The sequence below is a fragment of the Diceros bicornis genome, chromosome 6 (genome assembly GCF_020826845.1).
Source record: "Diceros bicornis minor isolate mBicDic1 chromosome 6, mDicBic1.mat.cur, whole genome shotgun sequence".
Taxonomy (NCBI): domain Eukaryota; kingdom Metazoa; phylum Chordata; class Mammalia; order Perissodactyla; family Rhinocerotidae; genus Diceros; species Diceros bicornis.
In genome coordinates this window covers 46,888,679-46,912,926 of record NC_080745.1, presented here as the reverse complement: position 1 = coordinate 46,912,926, position 24,248 = coordinate 46,888,679, and the positions used below count along the sequence as shown (strand labels likewise).

The window sequence follows — 24,248 nt, the reverse complement described above, 5'->3', positions numbered from 1 at the left end:
ACCTCATAAGGTTAAGAATTAAATGGTTGAATATAAATTAGTATGTTTTATGCTGTGTCTGTACATGGTTAAATCATTTAGTAACAAAAACTATTAATATTCTATTTTTCACATGTAGCTTCTGTGGGAGATCAAAACTGGCCACCTCAAAATATGTCTCTTTACCTTGATTATTTTCTCTGACCTTCCCCCAAACTGCCTAAAAGTGATAGACTGGGAGGGTCCTTGCTAAGCCCATTCTTATCAAAGTCTGTTTAAGGGAAATCTCCATTTGTAAAGGTATCTTCCTCTCTGTACCAGGAAGAAGGGGAGATGACCTTATCTCTAAAAACTCTTACCAGTGCAGAAGGCAAGGAATTAAATCTGCATATTCTTGTTTACTGTGATTTCTGGTAATTTCCCATAGCTGACTCTCCCTACCCCCAACATCCTCCTTTGTCTACCTGAATAGGCTATTTAAGGAGAAAATCTCTGCCATTTGTTGAGAAACTCAGTTTCCCTGGTTTCTCCCATGTATACATGTTATAAAGCTTTGTTTGATTTTCTTCTGCTATTCGGTCTCATGTCAATTTAATTTGTAGCCCAGACAGAAAAGATTCAGAGTGGGTAGAGGATAGTCTTCCTATCCTTCACTTCTAAGGCTACAATCATGATACAAAATTCAGTTCTCTACATCCTCATCAGCTTTTGAGAAGATAACTTCATGTCTGCTTTTACATCTAATCCTAATCCAAGATTATTCTGCTTAGTGGAAATGATGCTCAGAAGGTCCACCATCTCTCTATATAATAACTCCTCTCATGATCATGAATTAGCCCTCAACTTATTCTTCTCCAGTACCTTCTAGACTCAAGAATCAATACTAAGTGATATTTACAACATACAGTTTGTGTTAGCCTTCCTTCCAACAGCGAGAAAGGTCATAAGAGTGTGGAAATAGGCATCATATTATAAGTATGACCATGAGATAAAGACAAGAACTTCACATTAGTTATCAAAAGCATAAGGTGGCCTAAAATGGTACCAATTTGCCTCTAATCCAGCCTCAAGGTCTGATTTCTAAATATAGGCAACTCCTCAAATCCTATTTGCTTTCCTCAAAAATTCATAGGGTAAAATTTTTCGATATTGCCCACTGAACACTGACACTTCCATATGAAATCATGTCTCAGTTTCTAGGACACAGGATTATAAATCTATATCCATCAGTCAGTGCTCTTTGCTGGTTTGTAGCATGCAAACTTTTATTGCCTTTTCACCTCTGATTTAGTGAGAACGTACTGCCTTCAACAAGCTCTTCTCTGCAAACTGCTAACTCTATAATTATTCAGAAAGATGTGTTTTTAAATCTGTATTTGACTATATGTATAGCTAAACAGAGATGTCAAAGATATGTACAGATGCTAAATTTTTGTAAGAAATTACCAGAGTAAAGCTATGAAGTGCTCTTCCTCTGATGAAATGGAAGAGAGGAAGAAAGGAGTAGTCTGTTCAGATCTTCTGAAATAAAATTCATCCCAGCATTTTACCAAGATCTACAGGAAAGAAAAAAACAATAATAATTTAATCAACTTTAAAGGTTTTTAGTCTCATAACCTGTCTTCCTAGTCCATCCACAATGCATTCTAATTCAAACTTTACTTCAAGACTAATCTTCTTCCAGCAAAACTTCACTTGTAGGAGTGACGTCAGCGTCATGGTGGAGTGAGCTTTCCTGTAAACTCTTCCCCTGATAAGATACAACAAAAGGAACAGTCACAGACCAACAACAGAATCCCAGACAGTGAAAAGCAAGATCGGAAAGATCCACACTGCCGCACATCTAAGAGTGGAACATGCTGGGCCCCGGAGGAAGTGGGGAGAGGTTGGGAGAACTCTTCTCCCTCCCCATCAGATCAGTGATCTCAGTCCAGGTGGCTCCCAGAGAGGGGGGAGGGGCAGCCCCCTGTGGGGAAACCGTAGCTCTTCGGGCTCTCTCAGCCAGTGGGAAACTCCCACACAGAGGACTCAGAACTGCTATGGGGTACCATCAACATCTGAGCACCCCAGAGAGTGGATAATGAGGGGCGAAAGAGAAGCCCCCCATGCCAGGGACCCAGCGGGCAAAAGAGAGAACCCCCCCACCCCCGCAAATCGGACCCTGTGTCTTGACATGAGTACAGCCATGTTTGGCCGCTCCATTGACCTACAGCCACCAGCACAAAAAGAAATACAAAGCTGCTTTCTGCGTGGTGGGAACCGGCCCTTCTCTCACAGAGGGAGTTGCAGGTTGTAACATTTCAAGGCTCTTGGAGCGTCGTAGCACGGGATGGACTGGCCATCTATGCCGGGCTGGGACGATAACCAAAGAGAACAATGCACGTACACAACTACTGGGCTGGGACGTTAGCCGGGGGCTCAGTGCACGTACGCCACTGATAACCATTTTGTGCATGGAAACACTAAATGCTTGCTCTGCAAACTCTGTAATTGCTTACTCTGAAAATTACTGATGGTATAAAAACTGCTGGAAACTGAGCCCTAGTGAGAGTTCCACCTGTGGAAGGGACACCTTGCCCAGGACGTGTGATCCTTGCCCAGCCGCGTCGATTGACAGGACTCTCCCGGCAGTGGGGCGTGGATGTTGTGAGTAACTGATTTGATGTGAAGTAATTGATTTGATGTGAAGTAATTGATTTGATGTGTTCTCTTTTCGGTCAACCTGGTGTTTCTCTTTCTGGTTGATTTGTGTCATTTCTCTTCAGCCGATGTGGGTGTTTTCCCTTTCCAGTCGGGCTGATGTTTTTTCCCTCTTAATATTTGACCTATTTAGATCTGTTTGCAGACTGTCACCTTTACTATCCTCTATATAATAAAATATACCTTCGGTCCATTTGTTTGGAGTGGAAAGTGTCTTTTACGTCTCCGATCGAATCCCCGAACCTCTCATAACATAATTGGCGCTGTGAGCAGGATTCGATTAAGGAGATGCCTTTCCTATTCAAACAAAAGTTAACTGAAGCCAAGGTGGAAGAAATTCCAGGATGGGAGGACCCTCCCTCTTGCACTCTGGCTGGGGAGTGGGCTCACAGGTCAGGATTATGTGAAACTTGGGATGTTCGTCTGCAAGATATGAATCATTGGATGTGACCAAAACTTTGCAGACAGCAGGAAAAAAGAGATAATGTTTCTTTTCTGGCACGGCGAGGTTAATGTTTATTGACTGCTTATCGTCGGGCTATGGACGATAGGGATAAAATACAAGGGAGAATGTACTCTTGAAAAAAGAAGTTTCAAATTTACAGTCCCGGCTGATGTCACCCAAAATAAACTCTTTCCTTGCCGTGAGCCTGGCATTCTAGTTTTATTTGGCCCCTCTTAAGTGACAAATAGTGAGCCTAAATGAGTATCCAATAATAATTTGGCGAGCCAGCCGGGAGGCTCTTTGTCCATGGCTCGGTGGGCCTGGGCTGGGTGGGATGTCCTGGGAAACAGTCCAGCAGCTGCCTAGGTGATTTGCCCTAGGGACTGCTCCCAGTGCTTTCCATCTGACCTGGCACCGCTGACCCTGGGCACATTTTTCTTATGACAGGGAAACAGGCTCTAGAATTATTTGTTTGTTTGCCTATTTGTTTGTTTTTGCTTACACCAACAACTCCCTTCCCCTCCATCTGGAGTCCTGTCTCTTTAAGAGGCAGGGCTATCCCTACTGGAGTGGGAATAATTGTAGGACTTTTACCCGGAATCTGTTAGATGCATCTATCTGTTCTGTTTGGGATCCCATTTAACTGTCTGTTCTGTATGTTTGTAATTTTGAAGGGGGGATGTTCCATCTGTCCCCAAGGAGAGCCCTCTGGGCCACCTCTTGGCTAAATGGGCTACATTCAGCTAGGAGCCCATATCCAAGAAGATAGGTTTTTTATTGTAGCACCACATTGCCACAATATTCCATAGACTCCAGAGAGGAAAAGTGGCCAAAATGGGGCAATTTCAATTTACCAAAACTGATGTATTTGCTTATGCAATTAGAAAAAGCCAGCTAAAATGTTAAACCACTAGTGGGAAGCTTATTTTAATCTTTTGAGGTTTCTAAATAAAATCAGGAATACTGTATTGCCTCTTTAAGAGAAAATAATGAAGCAATTAAACATGCCAGCAGCCTAAGCTGAATCTGCTGCTCCCCTCCCCTCTCTTGCTGAGCTTCCCCGCTTCAACTCCCCCGGAATTTCTGATCTGAAATTAAGCAAGTGAAAATAAGTAAACTTTTGAAGTAATTTGAAATTGGGATGGCTATTCTGGAGAATCTGTTTCAGATGAGTTCACCTTAAGGGTCACTCTTAAAAGAGAGGATTCAAAACCTCTCACGATGAAATACAATCTTTAATTAATACACAGAGACTTCTAAAAGACAAAGTTATTTCAAAAACAGCTTCCAAAATCTTTTTGGTAACTTGAAGCTTTAGAGTTTTGCTAAATTAAGTTGATAAAAATTTATTGAGTCTCTGGTCATTCCCACATAAGATAAAACATTAAAAATTGGTTACTAAGCATAGATTTGTCTGCCTTTGGTTTCTTATCTCAGAAAAACTGAAAGATGCTTACATTTATTGATAAACATGTTATGTGCATGTTGAGGAATTTTCTATGAGAAAGTACACATTTCTGGAAAGTCTGTATACAAAAAAAAAGCAAAAGGTATATTGTCCATAAAGAAGGTATAAAGAATAGAGATATTTATGTTTGTTTTGTTAAGAAAAATAAATTTGTCCTAAAGTACTAAGAAAAGAAAAAAGGCGTAGGACAAATTCTAAATGTAAAAAATAAGTGACAGAAGGTTTGTAAAAGTAAAGCCCTGAGGAGTTTTGCACATGATCAAGTTGGCTAAAGTAAGCTGATAAAAAATTAAAATTTGGCTTTCTCTCTTATAAAGGTAATTTTCTTAAACTTTTAGTCTGCTCTTTATATAGAGATTAAAAGGTGTTCTTTTGAGTAAGTCTATGTAAAAGACAAAACACCTATGTTTTGTTAAAATAATTTCCTATGTTCAAAAGGACTGAAGTCTCTCCCTTAAGGTTTTTGTTTTTGTTTTTTGACTGTTTTAACTCTCTGTTTGCCTTTAACTGTTTCTGTTGTCAACTTGATTAAATAAATAACTAGGCATTGTTTCCTATTTGACCAAGTGTTTTAAAATCTTTTGATATTTTTGATAAACTTCTGCCAAAATTAAAGTTTTTTTAACTTAAAAAAGAAATTACAAAAAGACATATGATTATGATGCCAAAATACAATTGTTACTGTATTTCATGTTGATGCTCACAGTTCTTTAATTTCTACAGAACAGAAGTATAACTCTTATGCTGATCAGCTGGTGCAAAGTCATGCAACGCACAACCCAGGCTTAGCACAATAGGTCCACGAAAATAGTGGACACTTGGGAGAACAAACTTCATACAGGTGGGCACAACAAAGGGGAATCCTTGTCACCCATGATGATATTGCCACTGCAGTAAAACAATGTCAGTTATGCCAACAGTTAAATAAATGGGGAGTCCCACACCCCTACCAAGGTCATATCCAAAAGGGATTATTTCCCGCCCATACCTGGCAAATAGATTTTATTGGACCATTGCCAAATTCTTGTGGCTATACTTATGCCTGCACTGCTGTTGATACATATTCTGGTTATTTATTGGCTATACCAGCTAAAGTGGCCACTCAACAGAGTGCCATAAAATTATTAGATACAATTAAGTTATATTATGGAACACCAAGACAAATTCAGAGTGACAACGGTTCCCACTTTACAGGTAAGTTGATTCAAACCTATACCAAGGAAAATTATATAGAATGGATTTATCATATACCTTATTACCCCCAAGCTGCAGGCCTCATAGAACGAATGAATGGATTGCTTAAACAACAATTGAGGAAACTTGGTCATGGCTCATTAAAGGGGTGGCACAACCATCTAAGTACTGCTCTAAATATGTTCAATAACAGGCCACTAGGCCCTAATGAGACTCCTCTGTCAAGGTTGTTACCAGCAAAGATTACAGAAGTGGCAGCCGCCACCCATGAGCTTATGACCTTAACCTATTGGCCCCTGACTCAGTCTGCTAAACCGCCTTTTCGTGCCACGGCCGAAGAGGCTGGATTGGATTTATCTACTGTTCATTCTATTCAATTGCCCCCTAAGAAGCAGTCTATAGTCCCTACTGGGATAGGGGTACAATTTCCCAAAAATACCTTTGGTTTGTTAAAAGGACGCTCTGGACTGGCAGCAAAAGCTATTGATGTACTGGGAGGAGTTATTGATCCAGATTACCAAGGAGAAATAAAATTTATATTATATAATGGTAGTGACACAGTACTAACTGTAGAGTCTGGAGAACGAGTGGGACAATTATTGGTGCTTCCCCTCTTGACTCCAAATGTGTCACAAGGACAACCTCCAAGTAAATTAACTAAAAGAGGAATGCAAGGATTTGGGTCTACAGATGGATGGAAACCTGGAGCAAAAGTGTGGGTGACACATCCACCCAATGCAGCTCCCCGTGCTGCAGAAGTAGTGGCCCAAGGGCCCACTGCAACACTCATAGTTATGTATCCAGGAAATGAACAGTTATATCATGTTCCTAAAAATTCTGTTTCTTTGCGTGAATAGATACTCCTGCTGTGTTCGCTATGCTGTGCTGCACCTCCATGTCTGCTGCAGACCTACACACAGAGGCATTAGTTGCCTCTGTAGGACAACCTTTGACCCTGCACTGTTAGACCAACTGCTCTACACCAGTGGGGCCTATAACCTGGACTACGAATGGCCGAGAAGTTTGATCTCAGAAACATCAAGCAACTTCTCAATATAAGATAATTTCTCTATTGCCCTGCCTTCTGCTACCCTCCATGATGGGAGCTGGTCTAGACTTCTACAAGCTAATTTGTTAGGCCTAAGTGTTACCTTATCTAATGTTATCTTTGATGCTGTGCATGATTTGCAAAATCAAGTTAATAATATTTCATATTCTAAGGGGTTATTTGATTGGTTACCTTGGGGTTTGGGTCCTTTATTGCGAGATAGTTTTATAATTATTGTAGTCATTGGATTTTGGATTCTTGGATGTGCCTTATGTACTTGTGTACGAAGTTCATTGTCTGTGCATATGGTGTCTTATGGTTAATGGAGACGGCCACGGCCGAATATGTCTTGACATGAGTACAGCCATGTTTGGCCGCTCCATTGACCTACAGCCACCAGCACAAAAAGAAATACAAAGCTGCTTTCTGCGTGGTGGGAACCGGCCCTTCTCTCACAGAGGGAGTTGCAGGTTGTAACATTTCAAGGCTCTTGGAGCGTCGTAGCACGGGATGGACTGGCCATCTATGCCGGGCTGGGACGATAACCAAAGAGAACAATGCACGTACACAACTACTGGGCTGGGACGTTAGCCAGGGGGCTCAGTGCACGTACGCCACTGATAACCATTTTGTGCATGGAAACACTAAATGCTTGCTCTGCAAACTCTGTAATTGCTTACTCTGAAAATTACTGATGGTATAAAAACTGCTGGAAACTGAGCCCTAGTGAGAGTTCCACCTGTGGAAGGGACACCTTGCCCAGGACGTGTGATCCTTGCCCAGCCGCGTCGATTGACAGGACTCTCCCGGCAGTGGGGCGTGGATGTTGTGAGTAACTGATTTGATGTGAAGTAATTGATTTGATGTGAAGTAATTGATTTGATGTGTTCTCTTTTCGGTCAACCTGGTGTTTCTCTTTCTGGTTGATTTGTGTCATTTCTCTTCAGCCGATGTGGGTGTTTTCCCTTTCCAGTCGGGCTGATGTTTTTTCCCTCTTAATATTTGACCTATTTAGATCTGTTTGCAGACTGTCACCTTTACTATCCTCTATATAATAAAATATACCTTCGGTCCATTTGTTTGGAGTGGAAAGTGTCTTTTACGTCTCCGATCGAATCCCCGAACCTCTCATAACACCCTGCAGCTCAGCCGACCAGACCAGACCAAGCGACTGGCAGATCGCAGCAAACAGCTGCGGCAGAGCACGGGGGCTCAGATTACACAGCCCTTTACCCCCACAAGTGGTGGCAGGTGGAAATTGCAGCCAGATATTTCCAGGATGAGGAAAATCAAAGCCAATACAGGAACCACAATGCAGATACATGAAATCACCAGACCAGAAGGAAAATGACAGGCACCCAGAAACCAACCCTGAAGACACAGAAATCCATAACCTAAACAACAGAGATTTCAAAATAGCTATCATAAAAACACTCAACGAAATACAAGACAACACAGACAAACAATTCAATGAGATTAGGAGTTTCTTCACAAAACAGATTGAAATCATAAAGAAAAACCAATCAGTACTGATGGAGATGAAGAACACAATGGAGGAGATAAAGGAGAATCTGGAATCTTTAAAGAACAGAGCTGACAATATAGAGGAACTAATTAGCATTATAGAGGATAGGAATACAGATATGCTCCAGATGGAAGAGGAGAGAGAACTAAGACTAAAAAGAAATGAAGAAAGTCTCTGAGAAATATCTGACTCTATTAGGAAATGGAACATAAGAATTATAGGTATTCCTGAGGGAGAAGAGAGGGAAAGAGGAACAGAGAGCCTATTCCACAAAATAATAGCTGAAAATTTCCCAAATCTGGGGAAGGAGCAGGAAATACCAGTAAGCGAAGCCAACAGATCACCTAAATACGTCAACAGGCAAAGGCCCACTCCATGACACCTAGTGGTAAGGCTGGCCAAAGTCAATGACAAAGAAACAATATTAAGGGCAGCTAGACAAAAACAAAAAATAACGTACAAAGGAACCCCCATCAGGCTCTCAGCGGATTTCTCAACAGAAACTTTACAGGCTAGGAGAGACTGGAATGATATATTCAAAATACTGAAAGACAAAATCTTTCAGCCAAGAATACTCTATCCAGCAAAAATATCCTTCAAATATGATGGAGAAATAGTAACTTTCCCAGATAAACAAAAGCTAAGAGAGTTCATGGCCACAAGAGCCCCACTACAAGAAATACTCATGAAAGCCCTCAGGCCTGAAAAAAAGAAGAGAAAGGGAATGCAAAGCTTGGAGCAAGGAGAAAAATAGGTAGACAAACTCAGAAAAATAGTAGATCTTTACCGGAATAGGTTAGCAACCACATAAACACCAAAATCAAAGATCAAAGGAAGGAATTCACCAAAAATAAATTTAACCTCATCACTGTAAACACACATCCACAACACAAGATAGAATAAGGTATAACAAGAACGACTCAGAAGGGGAAGAGGAAAGTGATTGAATTGACTTAGTATAAGGAAATAGGAGGCCATCAGATAATGGACAATCTCATACACAATATTTTTTACCCAAACCTCAAGGTAACCACTAAACAAATAATCAAAACAAAATCACATATGACAAACAAAGAGGAAACTAGAAGAGTCATAAGACAGAACAACTAAACTGAATTGGCAGTCCAAAACAAATGGGGCAAGAAACAAAGGAAATGCAAAAGAACTGGAAAATAAGTGACAAAACAGAAAAATTAAGCCCTCATATATCAATAATTACCCTAAATGTAAATGGATTGACCTCTCCAGTCAAAAGATACAGAGTGGCAGGATGGATTAAAAAGCAAGATTCAACAATATGCTGCCTCCAGGAAACACATCTCAGCACTAAAGACAAGCACAGGCTCAGAGTGAAAGGATGGAAGACAATACTCCAAGCTAATGGCAAACAAAAGAAAGCAGGTGTTGCCATACTTACATCAGACAAAGTAGACTTCAAGATAAAACAGGTTAAGAGAGACAAAGAAGGGAAATACATAATGATAAAAGGGACTCCAACAAGAAGACATATCACTTATAAATATATATGCACCCAACATAGGAGCACCAATGTACATAAAGCAACGATAAACAAACCTAAAAGGAGACATTAACAGCAACACAATAATAGTAGGGGATCTTAATACCCCACTTACATCAATGGATAGATCATCCAGACAAAAAGTCAATAAAGAAATAGTAGAATTAAACAAAAAACTGGGGGAGATGGACCTAGTAGACATATACAGAGCACTCCATCCAAAAACAGCTGACTACACATTCTTCTCAAGTGTTCATGGAACATTCTCAAGGATAGACTATATGTTGGGAAACAAAGCAAGCCTCAATAAATTTAAGAAGATTGAAATCATAACAAGCATCTTTTCAGACCATAATGATATGAAACTGCAAATGAACCACGAAAAAAAAAACTGGGAAAGTGACAAAAATGTGGAGATTAAACAACATGCTACTGAACAACCAATGGATCATTGATGAAATTAAAGGAGAAATCAAAAACTATCTGGAAACAAATGAAAATGAAAATATGCCATGCGAAACCATATGGGATGCAGCAAAAGCAGTCCTGAGAGGGAAACTAATAGCGATACAAGTCCACCTTAACAAACAAGAAAAAGCCCAAATAAGCAACCTTAAATTACACCTAACAGAACTAGAAAAAGAAGAACAAACAAAGCCCAAAGTCAGCAGAAGGAGAGAAATAATAAAAATCAGAGCAGAAATAAATGAAATTGAGACCGAAAAAACAGTAGAAAGGATTAATGAAACAAAGAGTTTGTTCTTTGAGAAGATAAACAAAATCTACAAACCCTTAGCCAGGCTTACTAAGAAAAAAAGATAACAGGCTCAAGTAAATAAAGTTAGAAATGAAAGAGGAGAAATTACAACGGATACCACGGAAATACAGAGGATTATAAGAGAATACTATGAGGAATTATATGCCAACAAATTGGACAATCGAGAAGAAATGGATAAATTCTTAGACTCATACAACCTCCCAAAACTGAACCAAGAAGAAATGGAGAATCTGAATAGACGAATCATATGTAAAGAGATTGAAATAGTAATCAAAAACTTCCCAAAAAATAAAAATCCAGGACCAGATGGCTTCCCCAGTGAATTTTACCAAACATTCAAAGAAGATTTAATACCCATCCTTCTCAAACTATTCCAAAAAATAGAGGAAGATGGAACATTTCCTAAATCATTCTATGAGGCCAACATCACCCTGATACCAAAGCCAGACTAAGACAATACAAAGAAAGAAAATGACATGCCAATATTGCTGATGAACATAGATGCAAAAATCCTCAACAAAATATTGACAAACTGAATACAGCAATACATTAAAAAGATCATACACCATGATCAAGTGGGATTTATACCAGGGATGCAGGGATGGTTCAACATCTGCAAATCAATCAACGTGCTACATCACATCAACAAAACAAAGAATAAAAACCACATGGTCATCTCAATAGATGCAGAGAAGGCATTTGACAAGATACAACACCCATTTATGATAAAAACTCTCAACAAAATGGGATTAGAAGGAAAGTACCTCAACATAATAAAGGCTATTTATGACAAACCCACAGCCAACATCATATTCAACAGGGAAAGACTGAAAGCCATTCTTGTGAAACAGGAACGAGCTCTCACCGCTCCTGTTCAACATAGTACTGGAAGTTTGGCCAGAGCAATTAGGCAAGAAAAAGGAATAAAAGGAATGCAAATAGGTAACGAAGAAGTGAAACTCTCACTAGTTGCAGATGACATGATTTTATATATAGAAAACCCTAAAGAATCAGTTGGAAAACTATTATAAATAATCAACAACTACAGCAAAGTCGCAGGGTACAAAATCAATCTACAAAAATCAGTTGCATTTCTGTATGTTAATAACGAACTAACAGAAAGAGAGCTCAAAAAGATAGTAACATTTACAATTGCATCAAAAAGAATAAAATACCTAGGAATAAATCTTACCAAGGAGGTGAAAGACCTATACAATGAGAACTACAAGACATTATTGAAAGAAATCAATGATGACATAAAGAAATGGAAAGATATCCCATGCAAGTGGATTGGAAGAATAAACATAGTTCAAATGTCTACATTACCTAAAGCAATCTACAGATTCAATGCAATCCCAATCAGAATCCCAATGACATTCTTCACAGAAATAGAAAAAAGAATACTAAAATTCATATGGGGCAACAAAAGACCCCAAATAGCCAGAGCAATCCTAAGAAAAAAGAACAAAGCAGGAGGCATCACAATCCCTGACTTCAAAACATAGTACAAAGCAATAGTAATCAAAACATCATGGTACTGGTACAAAAACAGACACACAGATCAACGGAACATAATTGAAAGCCCAGAAATAAAACCACACATATACGAACAGCTAATTTTCGATAAAGGAGCTAAGAACATACAATGGAGAAAGGAAAGTCTCTTCAATAAATGGTGTTGGGAAAACTGGACATCCACATGCAAAAGAATGAAAGTGGACCATCTGCTATCGCCATTCACAAAAATTAACTCAAAATGGATCAAAGACCTGAAGGTGAGACCTGAAACTATAAAACTCATAGAAGAAAATATAGGCAACACACTCTTTGACATTAGTCATAAAGGAATCTTTTCGGATGACATGCCTCCCCAGACTAGGGAAACTAAAGAAAAAATAAACAAGTGGGACTTTGTAAGATTAAAGAGCTTCTACAAGACAAACGAAACCAGAATCAAGATGAACAGACAACCCACCAGCTGGGAGAGAATATTCGCAAAACATACATCTGACAAGGGGTTGATCTCCATAATATATAAAGAACTCACACAACTGAACAACAAAAAAACAAACAACCCGATCAAAAAATGGGCAGAGGAAATGAACAGACACTTCTCCAAAGAAGATATACAGATGGCCAATAGGCACATGAAAAGATGTTCAACATCATTAATGATCAGGGAAATGCAAATCAAAACAACACTAAGATATCACCTCATGCCCATTAGAATGGCTATAATCACCAAGACAAAAAACAACAAATGTTGGAGTGGATGTGGAGAAACAGTAACCCTCATACACAGCTGGTGGGACTGTAAACTGGTGCAGCCTCTATGGAAAACAGTATGGAGATTCCTCAAAGAATTAAAAATAGAGATGCCCTATGATCCAGCCATCCCACTACTGGGAATCTATCCAATGAACCTGAAATCAACAATCCAAAGAGGCTTATGCACCCCTATGTTCATTGCAGCATTATTCACTATAACCAAGAAGTGGAAGCAACCTAAGTGTCCCATGACTGACGATTGGATCAAGAAAATGTGGTATATATATACAATGGAATACTACTCAGCCATAAAAAAAGACAAAATCATCCCATTTGCAACAACATGGATGGGCCTGGAGGGTATTATGTTAAGTGAAGTAAGCCAGAAAGAGAAAGACAAACACTGTATGATCTCACTCATATGTGGAATATAAACCAACACATGGACAGAGAAAACTGTATTGTGGTTACCAGGGGCAATGGGGGTGGGGGGTGGGCACAAGGGGTGAAGGGAGACATATATATGGTGATGGACAAACAAAAATGTACAACCCAAAATTTCACAATGTTGAAAACTATTAAAACATCAATTAAAAAAAAAAAAAAAACTTGTATAATTCCTGAAGTGAAAATATCTAAGATTCCAAAGCATTCTTGGAGAAAGGGCTGATTCCAGGCTGAGTCAGGGTAGACACAAGATGAATCTGGTCATCTTATTATGTCGGAGAGTAAAGAACTTCTTCAAAGAAGTGATAGGTGAGTGCCCCAAGGACATGGCATCCAGCTTAAAGGGGCTCCCACTGGCCAAATCTCAGACAATTTCAGCTCCTCCCCACCCCTCAAAATTAAGAAGCACAATAAATTATAAAATATAGAAAAAAAGGTAGAAAGATATGAGTCTGTACCAATGGTAACAGATACAAAATGAATAAATAGGGTAGAAGGGAGAAATTTCTTGGGCTGCTCCTTACAATACAATGATCAATGCTGACTGGTAAATATACAGAGAGTGCTAGAGGTGGAAAATCAACCCTTTGTAACCATCAAAGTAATTATTATTTCACATATGCATTATCAACAGATGTTAAACCTTCGGAGAAAATTTTGGTAGTGAGCAGAATATTTGCATGATTCTAAAGTATCTCCTGACAGATTGCTTATTAGTTGCAAGGGAAAAATTAGTAACTATACTTTGTCAAAGACCACATCTTGATCAGATGATCAAAGTTAATATCACCAATGTAGGGCAGATTGACACTGTGTAAGTTCAGATGTAATACCCTAAAAAGTACACAGCATTATTTACAAGTAGCATCATATGCTAGCCAGGAATGCAAAACATGAATCTAATCATGAGGAAACATCAGACAAACCCAAAATGAGGAACACTTTATTTACTTTTTTGTGTGTTTGTGAGGAAAATTAGCCCTGAGCTAACATTCGATGCCAATCCTCCTCTTTTTGCTGAGGAAGATTGGCCCTGGGCTAACATCCGTGCCCATCCTCCTCTACTTTATATGATTTGACAGGGGGTGCATCGGTCCGCGCCTGGGATCCGAACCTGCAAACCCCGGGCTGCCAAAGCGGAACTCGTGAACTTAACCACTACACCACCAGGCCCGCCCTGAGAAACAATTTATTTAAAAAGATGACTGTAGTGTTCAAAAGTAACAATTTAACATAACACAAGGAAAGGCTTAGAATATACTCTAGATTAAAAGAGACATGATAACTAAATGCAAAACCTGATCTGAGACTGGATTCTCAATGGAATTAAAAAAATGGTACCAACGAAATTATTAGGTCAAAAACTGAAATATGTGTAACAGATTTGATAAAAGTATTAAATCAAAGATAAATTTTCTTGCGTTGATAATTATGTTCTTATGTAAGAAAGTAATCTTATTCTTAAGAGCTACCTAATGACATTATCTAGAGGACATTGTATTTAAAACTTATTCTCAAGTGATTCAGAAAAAGAAAAGTATTATAGATAGGTAGTGTATTAAGTTTATTATCGTTGTAAGACTGAGGCCTCATTTCTCCTCATTTCCTTGGCTAAGAAACTCTCAGCTCTTTAAAGCTACTCACATTCCTTTGCACATGACCCATCTTCAAACCCACAATGGTGTGTCGGTCCTCACACTTTGAATCTCTCTGATCTCCTCGTCTACCACATCTCTCTGACTTTTGATTTTTAAAGGGCTCACATGATTATATAAGACCCACCAGGATAATATTTGTATCTTAAAGTCAACTGACTTGGGACTTTAATTACACCTGCAAAATCTCTTCACAGCAGTACCCATATTAATGTTTGATTGAATGACCAAGAAACAGGAGCCTGGGGGCTAGACGGAGCGTATCTTTAGAATTCCACTTACCATCGATAGAGATCAATAGATGAAATGATGATAATGGTAGTTAGATAGATAGGTAGGTAGGTAGATAATTATTGATAGAGCAAAAATAAAGCAAAATGGGTAAAATGTTAATAAGTGAATCTGGTAAAGTGCATAGGTATGTTTCTGTACTAGTAACTCTTTTGTAAATTTGAAATCATTTTCAAATAGAAATTTTAAAAGATATTTAGGATTTTACAGTAAACACTGTCAATAAAATGATCCCAAACTATCTTTTCTATTTTTTTCAACAGTTACTTCTGTAAGTTATCTTCAGATACCCAGGAGAAAACTCAGGCTCTCCTGTTACCTTATTTCCCTCATATTCTTTGCAGGTTGCAGTGGTTGAACTGTTGCCAAGACAAAAAAAAAAAATTAATCGCTAGGGTGTGAAAAAACCACAAGAAACAAAAAAGCCTCAAAATTCTATTTTAACACTGTGGGAGTTCAAAACATAGAAAAGTATGGTTAGCTTATCCATGTACAATAAGATTCTTGACATGTTAAAAATGAGATTTTTCCTATTTATTGATTTTCACTGGTAACCAAAGCCAAAGCTACAGATTTCAAAGCATTCCTCTGCTCTAAATAAAGGACTTGCTAAGATGCGGTGAAAACCAGTACCACAACACTTAGTCCATTATCCATCTTCAGCCTAAAAGATAAGAAGCTTGACATTCTTTAGGAAGGTCCTTTAAATACAGCCATCTGCCATATAAAGTGTGCTGCATATGTCCCTTTCCCTCTTGTGACTGACTGTGTCTGTGCTTTTTCATGAGAGGAGGGGATTCTCCTCCCACCTCTTTTGAGAAAGCGGGGCTTCAGGTAAACCATTTGAAGAGAGGAAGTTGTCTGTAAGAAGGAAAACTGGAAACTCAGCCTCTGACTGGATGATTGTTGCTATGTAAAAGGTCACACGTAGACTAGGACTGCACAATGCTGTTAATTTTGTCAATTAAAAAAAAAGATATTTGGGGGCCGGCCTGGTGGTGTAGTGGTTAAGTTCGCACACTCTGCTTCTGTGTCCCAGGGTTCGCGCGTTCGGATCCTAGGTTCAGACCTACACACCACACGTCAAGCCATGCTGTGGTGGCGTCCATAGGCAAAATAGAGGAAGATTGGCACAGATGTTAGCTCAGGGCCAATCTTCATCACACACACACACAAAAAGATATTTGGAGCACCCTTCAGTTTGAGGGACATGAAACAAAAATGCACAACATTATTTTAAATGGATCAGCATAAACAACACAAGTGGTCTTCCCTCTTGAACCAACTTTAACTTATAAGGATCTTGTCTAAGAAGTCTGTGTGGTGGGGCAAGGTGACTCCAGCAGGAAGAGTTTGTGGTATGTCAGCAAGCAGAGAGAAAGTTCTAGGGGTTATAAGAAATCAGCCGGAAACTGCACCACTTGTGTCAGATAATTGTATCATGCAAAAAATTCCACTATGAGGGGAGGAAGTGGGCCTCTAAAGAATCCATTAAACCTTCCAATGAGAAAGAATCAGTGTTTGGAAATCTGCCCAGTCGGATGGTGTGACAGGCAAAAAGATAATGACAAAAGATTCAGCTATGTTAAATGAGTTTTCCTTGGTCCTGGTCTCCTTTTATCTCTCCTCCCCTTTCTGATCCTGAAGCAATTAGAAGTCATATAGTGACTATGGGGGAAGGCAGGACTCCCAAATACTGCGAGTTCTATGGCCTAGAATTGTGTATATAATTTTTATGCTTGAGGAAATATTCTGAATCTTTAAAAATTAAAGATATAGCATAGCTTATACTCAGTTTCCCTCGATAGAGACAATATTTTCCCATATTTTAAAATACTAGCTTGAAATTAGATTGCCTATTCCATTTACTAGGACTACTTAACAAATTACTCCAGAACTTAACTAAGCATTTATTATGTTCATGGATTCATTAGGTCAGAAAATCAGATATGACATATTGGGGACGCTTGTCTTTGCTCCATGATATATGAGGCCTCCTATGGAAACACTGAAAGACAGGAGATGACTTGATGGCAAGAGGCTTGAATCATTGGAAAACGTTCATTCAGCGCAAGCTTGTTCACTGTCGAGGTTGATACTGGCTGTCAGCTGAATCCTTAGATGTGGCTCTTAGCCAGAACACCTATATGAGGTCTCTCCACGTGGCCTGAATTTCCTCCATGGAGGCTGGGTTCCTAGGGTGACTGTCCTGACACAAAAAGAGACAGTGGAAACTGTACCCTTTGTATAATTTAGCCTCAGGTGTTACAGAACATTATTTCTGTCAGTCACACTCATTGGACAGACAATCATAAGCCCAACAAGGTTCCCAGTAGGGGTGGAGGTTGGTATGGACGCTACCTCTTGATGAAGAATAGCAAGGTTTTAGGTTATATGTCACAGAAAAATCACTTTGGCCATTTTTGGAAGGTACAATTTGCCACATTGCCTATTTTCAAGTCCACACAGCAACAGATGTGACCTTAGACAGGACACCTCAAAACTCTCAAAATCTGTATTTTATTATCAGTTAAATGAGGATGAGAATATAGTATCTATTCATCAGGTTGTGATGAAGGTTAAGTGAGAATATCAATATATAAGACTTAACGTTCTTAGATACACTATAAAAATAAATGTGTGCTATAATTACTATGTCCCACACCTGCCAAGAAGGCGTCTAAATCTGATAGAAGAAAGCGTTAAGTTAGCACATCCACACTACTTTTTTATTCTTTCAGTCCCTTGAAATTTGAGTAAGCTACGTTGTTTTGTTTGGATGGATAATTATCAGTTTAATTGGGATTTTGGAAGGTGATTTAAGCAGATGGTATATTTGGAGTAGAGAAGAATAATTACTGTTTAATAACAATAACAGTAATTGAGGGCGATGAACATGACTCAATTCATTTCATTCATTTTCCCTTTCCCACTTCTATTACAAACTATTCTGCAAATTTCAAAGAGAATAAATGCTAGAAGAGTTTATATAATATATATATATATATAATACAGAAGAGTTCAGACTATAGAAATTACCAGCACCAAATCAGCACAATGTTGCTTTGGGCCATCTGCCAGGTCAACCAAACCATGTTGTTATGGGGAGCAAACTCTGTCATACTAACTCCTCTTGGTTGATTTAGCACAGTTTTGATAAGCAAGTAAATTATGTCATATAATTCATAGTGTGAAATTATTGACAACATATCCAGAGGTAATAATTTGAAGGAAAACTGGTCAAAAGGTCCATTAGGCCTTAGGAAACAATTAGCTATCCTTAGGAATCCATTTATATTTGGACACATCGTTTCTCACTGTATTTTGAAAAGTTAATGGTTATTCTGGAATGATTTTCATGCAACTTCATGACTCAATTGCAGTTTTACCCTAACTCTCCATTATAAAGAGTGCTTTAATTTCAGTTTCTATAGATTTTCCTTGTAGTAAGAATTGAAAAGTAATGACCTGATTTACAAACATTACTCTTCAGTGTAGTGGGATCAGCAGGTATTTGTGGGGAGAAAATCCCTAGAAAACAACCTCTGAAATGGCATTCAAGTTTCTCAGAAACCTCAAATTGAACATTGCAAACTATGTTCCCCTGTATTGCAAAATATTTAAAATTGATGTCTTGGTATTATATGTATTAACTATGTATAAATGTGTAATTTTAAACATGGCAGCAAATGTGACAACATTTTGTTTTGTCTTATAGACTCAAATAAATATGTTATACTAAAGAGACTGAAAAGCTTCATAAGAATCAACGCGTATTTAAATCTCCATTCAGGCATCAGCTCATTTAATTTGAAATGTAAACTCACCAACAGAGCAAAGAGAATGCAATTTAAATGGCCAAATGTAATATAAAGAATTCTGGATTTATAGCACATGTCCTAATCTCTCTGATGAAACTAAAATCACTGCAATTTAATATATATAATACCCAAGGAGAATTTTCACCAGAAAATTCACCAAATCAAGAAGTATTAAGATTAGTGACATCATTTTGAATTGAAATAATTTATTTAATTCATTGAGAATTCAAGTACAGGAAAAAAAGAGATAAAATTAAGCAGAGAAAGAAAAAAAACAGAGATCGAATTAAGCTAGGTAGCCCTGTGGAAAGAAATTAAGGTTAACAACCAGGATACTTGGATTTTCAGCCTCTGCCAGTGGCTAGGAAATTTTAGTTTATGTGTTTAATTTTCCTTATCTCTAAGATTAGAATACCAGTTCTCCTGATCTTCCCAGAGTGGTTTGAAATGTACCATTAAAACACCGCCCGATGCCGTAGCAGTTAAGTTCACGTGTTCCACTTTGGCGGCCTGGGGTTCGTGGGTTCAGATCCCAGGCGCGGACAGACGCACCGCTTGTCAAGCCATGCTGTGGTGGCGTCCCATATAAAGTAGAGGATGATGGGCATAGATGTTAGCCCAGGGCCAATCGTCCTCAGCAAAAAGAGGAGGATTTGCATCGGATGTTAGCTCAGGGCTAATCTTCCTCACACACACACACAAAAAAAGGTGAAACATAAAATTGCATACCCCATGTGATTTTATATATAAAGAGAAACAGACATGTGCAGCTGTATAACCAAATGAATAGGTAAGAGGTAAGAAAGAAAGAAATTATTATCTCTGTGTGATGGATTAAGACTGATTTTCTTATTCTTCTTCATAGGGTTAAGAGAAATTATCCAGTACTTGGGCAGAAGGCAACTAGATGGGGGACCATATTCTTTCAGTGTTATACAGGGCATTGTTTAACTGACTTCATGAAGCATGATATTTTCTATTTGAGTAGATCCCAGTTTAGGTGTAGATTTTTGTTCAATAAAAACAATAACTAAAAATTTTGGTATTGTCTTATAGGATCTAGTTTTGGATATTACCTACCAATCTTATCCTAACATTCTTTTTATTTATTCCTATAAATAGCCAGTTCCTCAAATGCTCTTGGAATCAACTTTACCATTTTACTGGTTCCCTTACTAATTATTATTACTAATTTTCTATATTAGGAATAATATTAACCAGTCCAATGATAGCTATTTAAATCTTGTTTCTCGTGGTTTGCTCAGGCCCTCAAAGTATTCAATTCTAAACCCATTTTAATACAGATATTCCAAGTTCAGTTCATATTAAATACAATAAAACATGGCTGCCTTCATTCCCTTTATTAAGTCCTGCCATATTGGTGGGCAAACCATACTCTTCCTCACATTTCAAAAGGAAGCATTTTAGAGAAATTTCAATGTACTATTCACCGACCCTATAACATATATTTGGATCAACTCCTAATTCACCAAAGGCGTGGCTACGGTGAAAGTAGAATAAGTAGATACTAAAGGACAGGTTGAAACATGGTTCTGATGGGCACATAACCAGCATTTGACAGCAGATTTTACAACAGAACTGGGAGGAAAACAGGTAAGCCAATCATTTAATGAACCAAGTCTTCTAAATGAGTGGACCCCAAATATGTGTGGTTGTTGGTATCACACTGGGGCCCAACACAGACTTACTGAATTAGCACTATAAGGATGATACCAAATAATCCATATTTATGTTTTTAATAGTTCCACAAAAGTCTAATAATAGGCCTGGTTCCTTTTATTTTTTTTTAAATCACTAACGGACTCTAGCGATGCATTAGAGACCTCAGATTTCAAATGATACATTATTTCACTCATTCATTCAACAGATATACATTTAATGCATATTTTGTGACATGTCTTGTGTCATGTAGTATAATTAATCCACAAGTCTTTGAAGGTTTTCCCTCACAATCATTGAAGGAGTCAAATCAATCTAAATTTATAACCTGAACTACTCTAAAACAAATAGCACTAAACGCACCAGTGAAGACAAAAGCAATATCTGCTGTCTTCCAAGCATAGTTTGTAGTTAACAATGTAATATTCTTGGGTAACTTTCAATAATTTTATCAATGTATCTTGAGAAAATCAGGCTGTTCTTAAGATAATTCAACTACTGATACCATTATTATCACTACCTTTAGCACAGAACGCTTTCTAGTGTGGAAGTGGTTAGTTGCCTTCTGGATGACTGTTACCTTTCTTCAGACTAGTTTATTTTTGCATTATTTCCTCTGGCAAACAAAAGAAATTCTCCACTAAATAAACAGAACATAACAAACTCTTTTTTTTTAACTTGCTTCATCTATGTCTCAATTAAAATTATCTTCTGGATTAAAAAGCAAAATCTGGTAAACCACCCTGAGCTCTCCCCTCCCCCAATTAAACTATATTATAAAATTCTTGAGGACCAGCCCAGTGGCGTAGTGGTTACTTCCGCACTCTCCGCTTGGTGGCCCGGAGTTCGCCAGTTCAGATCCTGGGCACGGACCGACACACTGCTTGTCAAGCCATGAGGCTACATCCCACATAGAAGAACTAGAAGGACTTATCACTAGGATATACAACTAGGTACTGGGGCTTTGGGGAGAAAAAAGAAAAAGAGGAAGATTGGCAACAGATGTTAGCTCAGATCTTCCTCAAAAAAAAAAAAAAATCTTGAGGTCTACCTATTTTTGTTCCTCATTATTCTTATGCCACTATTGCTAACACTGTAATAACTTAATTTTTGTTGACTTGGCGTAGCACAATGTCCCATTTTGCATCTCAGCACACCTTAGCTATGTCGTCAGACATTTTCTTAGTTGTTATAAAACAACCAATTTATAAGGCAATGGAAGGAAGAGAAAGATTTGGTTTAGCTTGCTGTATTAGGTGCTCTAAAAAAAACAGTAAGACTATGCTTTAGCGAGAGAGGTTAAGAGACAGAGAGAAAGAAAAAGAGAGAGAGAGTCATTTGTAGCTGAAATTAAATTAGACTAATTTCGACTGCACAAAATTTGCTTACTTTAGTATTTCCAAAATGTTTTTCAAAATTCCTTGATTTCATGCTTATTTGTTATACCTTCTTTTGCAAGTTCTCATCTTTATTTAGAATAAAATTCTTGAGTAAGGAATATACTATTTTTGAGCAAAACATATCTCCACCAAATGCCAAAAAGAGGAGAGGAATGAATGTTCCTTCCTTGGGTTGATAATGAAGTTTGAACAGGTTGATAAAGCAGCATAAGACACCAGTGTAATATTATGGATGAAAGAACATATTCAGGCTCTTTGTCAAAGTTGAATGAGTCATCAATTTAGTTAAATGCCTCACAACTCTTTCTAGTTTTATTTAATACATATGCAGGAAGTAGGGACTATATAGAGAGCAACAAAGTAGAAGAGAAAGGTTCTCTTGTTTTTGACCAGTCAGCTTAATCTTCCAATACCATAGAACTATAAAGTAGGAGAGCACAAAGACTGCAAAGCTAGCAAAGCTAGGTCTTACTCAATATTGAACCCACAGAAATGCAGTGCACTGAATATTTTTATAACAGAAGACACTAGCAATACATAAGATTTTTAACTAATTCCTTTAATTTAAATATATATACTTTTTTAAAAATAAAAAGTTAAAAATAAGTACTGTCAATTTTATTTTTGACATATGACTAAGAAACAAGTGCACTTTGCATTTGTTTTGCTTTATAGTTTAGAAAATATTATTAGCTGTATCATCTCATTTGAGCCTCATAAAAAATCTCTGTGTTTCAGGAGAAGGCTTACCATCCTCATCTGACAAATAGGGAAATGGATGCTCATAGTAATTTAATGGTAAAAATAGGACTAGAACTCAGATCTTAAGATGCCATTCCCATGCAATTTCTAACAGGGTTTTAATCTAGGTAATAATGTTTTTTAATCTTTAAAAAAACTTAGACCACCCATGAAGATTCAAAAAACAAAAATCTATGCTCCTTCTAACACATTATGATGCATCCATTAAAGTTTAAAAGTGTTTTTGGTAAAAAATAAGGAATTTTGGTGAAAGACAAATGAAATACATTTCTAAGAATTTTATTTAACTTTTGTTTTCTTACATAAAATTTTTTATTGAAGTATAACATGTATGCAGAAAAGTACTCAAATCATTCATGTATTTTCACAAAGTGAATACAGCACTCGGGTCAAGAATAAGATCTTTAGCAGCAACAGAAAGCTCCCTCATGCCCTTTTCTAATCACTACATCCCCAAGGGCAATCACTATCCTGACTTCTAATACCATAAACTAGACTTGGAACTTTATATAAATGGAAGTATGAAATTTATTTGTGTACAGTTTCCAAATCTATACAATCCACCCAAAAAGCATTATTTCTTCTAAATGTTACTCTGTATATCCAATATATCCATATATCCAATGGTTTCATTTTATTTAAGATCTATGTTTAAATGCTAGAAGAAGTATTTGCATCCCAAGTTGGGGCGATCCAAGCTTTAGACACCCAACACTGCTTCCCATTTCAACCCTGTGCCCATTAGTCAAGGCCCTTTTAATCATGTTCTTTTTTGATTTTACAAAATTATTTTAGGTATTATTTCTTCCAGAAACCAATATTTGTTTAACAAGAATTTGTCCTGCCTTAGTTATAAGATATTAATATTGTGGGAATTTCTAGCAATATAGCAAGACAAAGAAGAAAAATGGATTAAAGAAAGAAGAATTTCAACTGCTACTGATTTATAGCTTAAGAGTAGACTTTTCCGATTTCTTGTCCCATCCTGAAAATCACTAATAAGGAATCATAAATTAGAATAACTCCCATTAACCTTACATATTGCTTGGTCAGTCACCAAGTCACTTGCCACTTGAATAAATGTTGCAAAAGCCTAGATCATAACCAAAAAGGATCAAATCATCCTTGTGCTATTTGAAAAACTATCATTATACTTGGCTAAGTAATTTTACTGGTGCCAAACATGCCCAGGTCTCAGGACATAGATTCTGCAAGATTGGTGCAGGGTAATAGAATGAAAATTATAATTAAAGTTAGTATTAAGGTTT

General features: G+C 37.7%; 1 long non-coding RNA gene across 1 annotated transcript in view; it reads right to left on the bottom strand.

Moving 5' to 3' along the window:
• The window catches only part of LOC131407199 (uncharacterized), a 173,668-nt gene that overhangs the window by 40,143 nt on the left and 109,277 nt on the right, over positions 1–24,248 (bottom strand). The window contains exon 3 of the long non-coding RNA XR_009220463.1: positions 1,426–1,535. This is a non-coding gene — a long non-coding RNA (uncharacterized LOC131407199). The remainder of the gene's footprint in view (positions 1–1,425; positions 1,536–24,248) is intronic.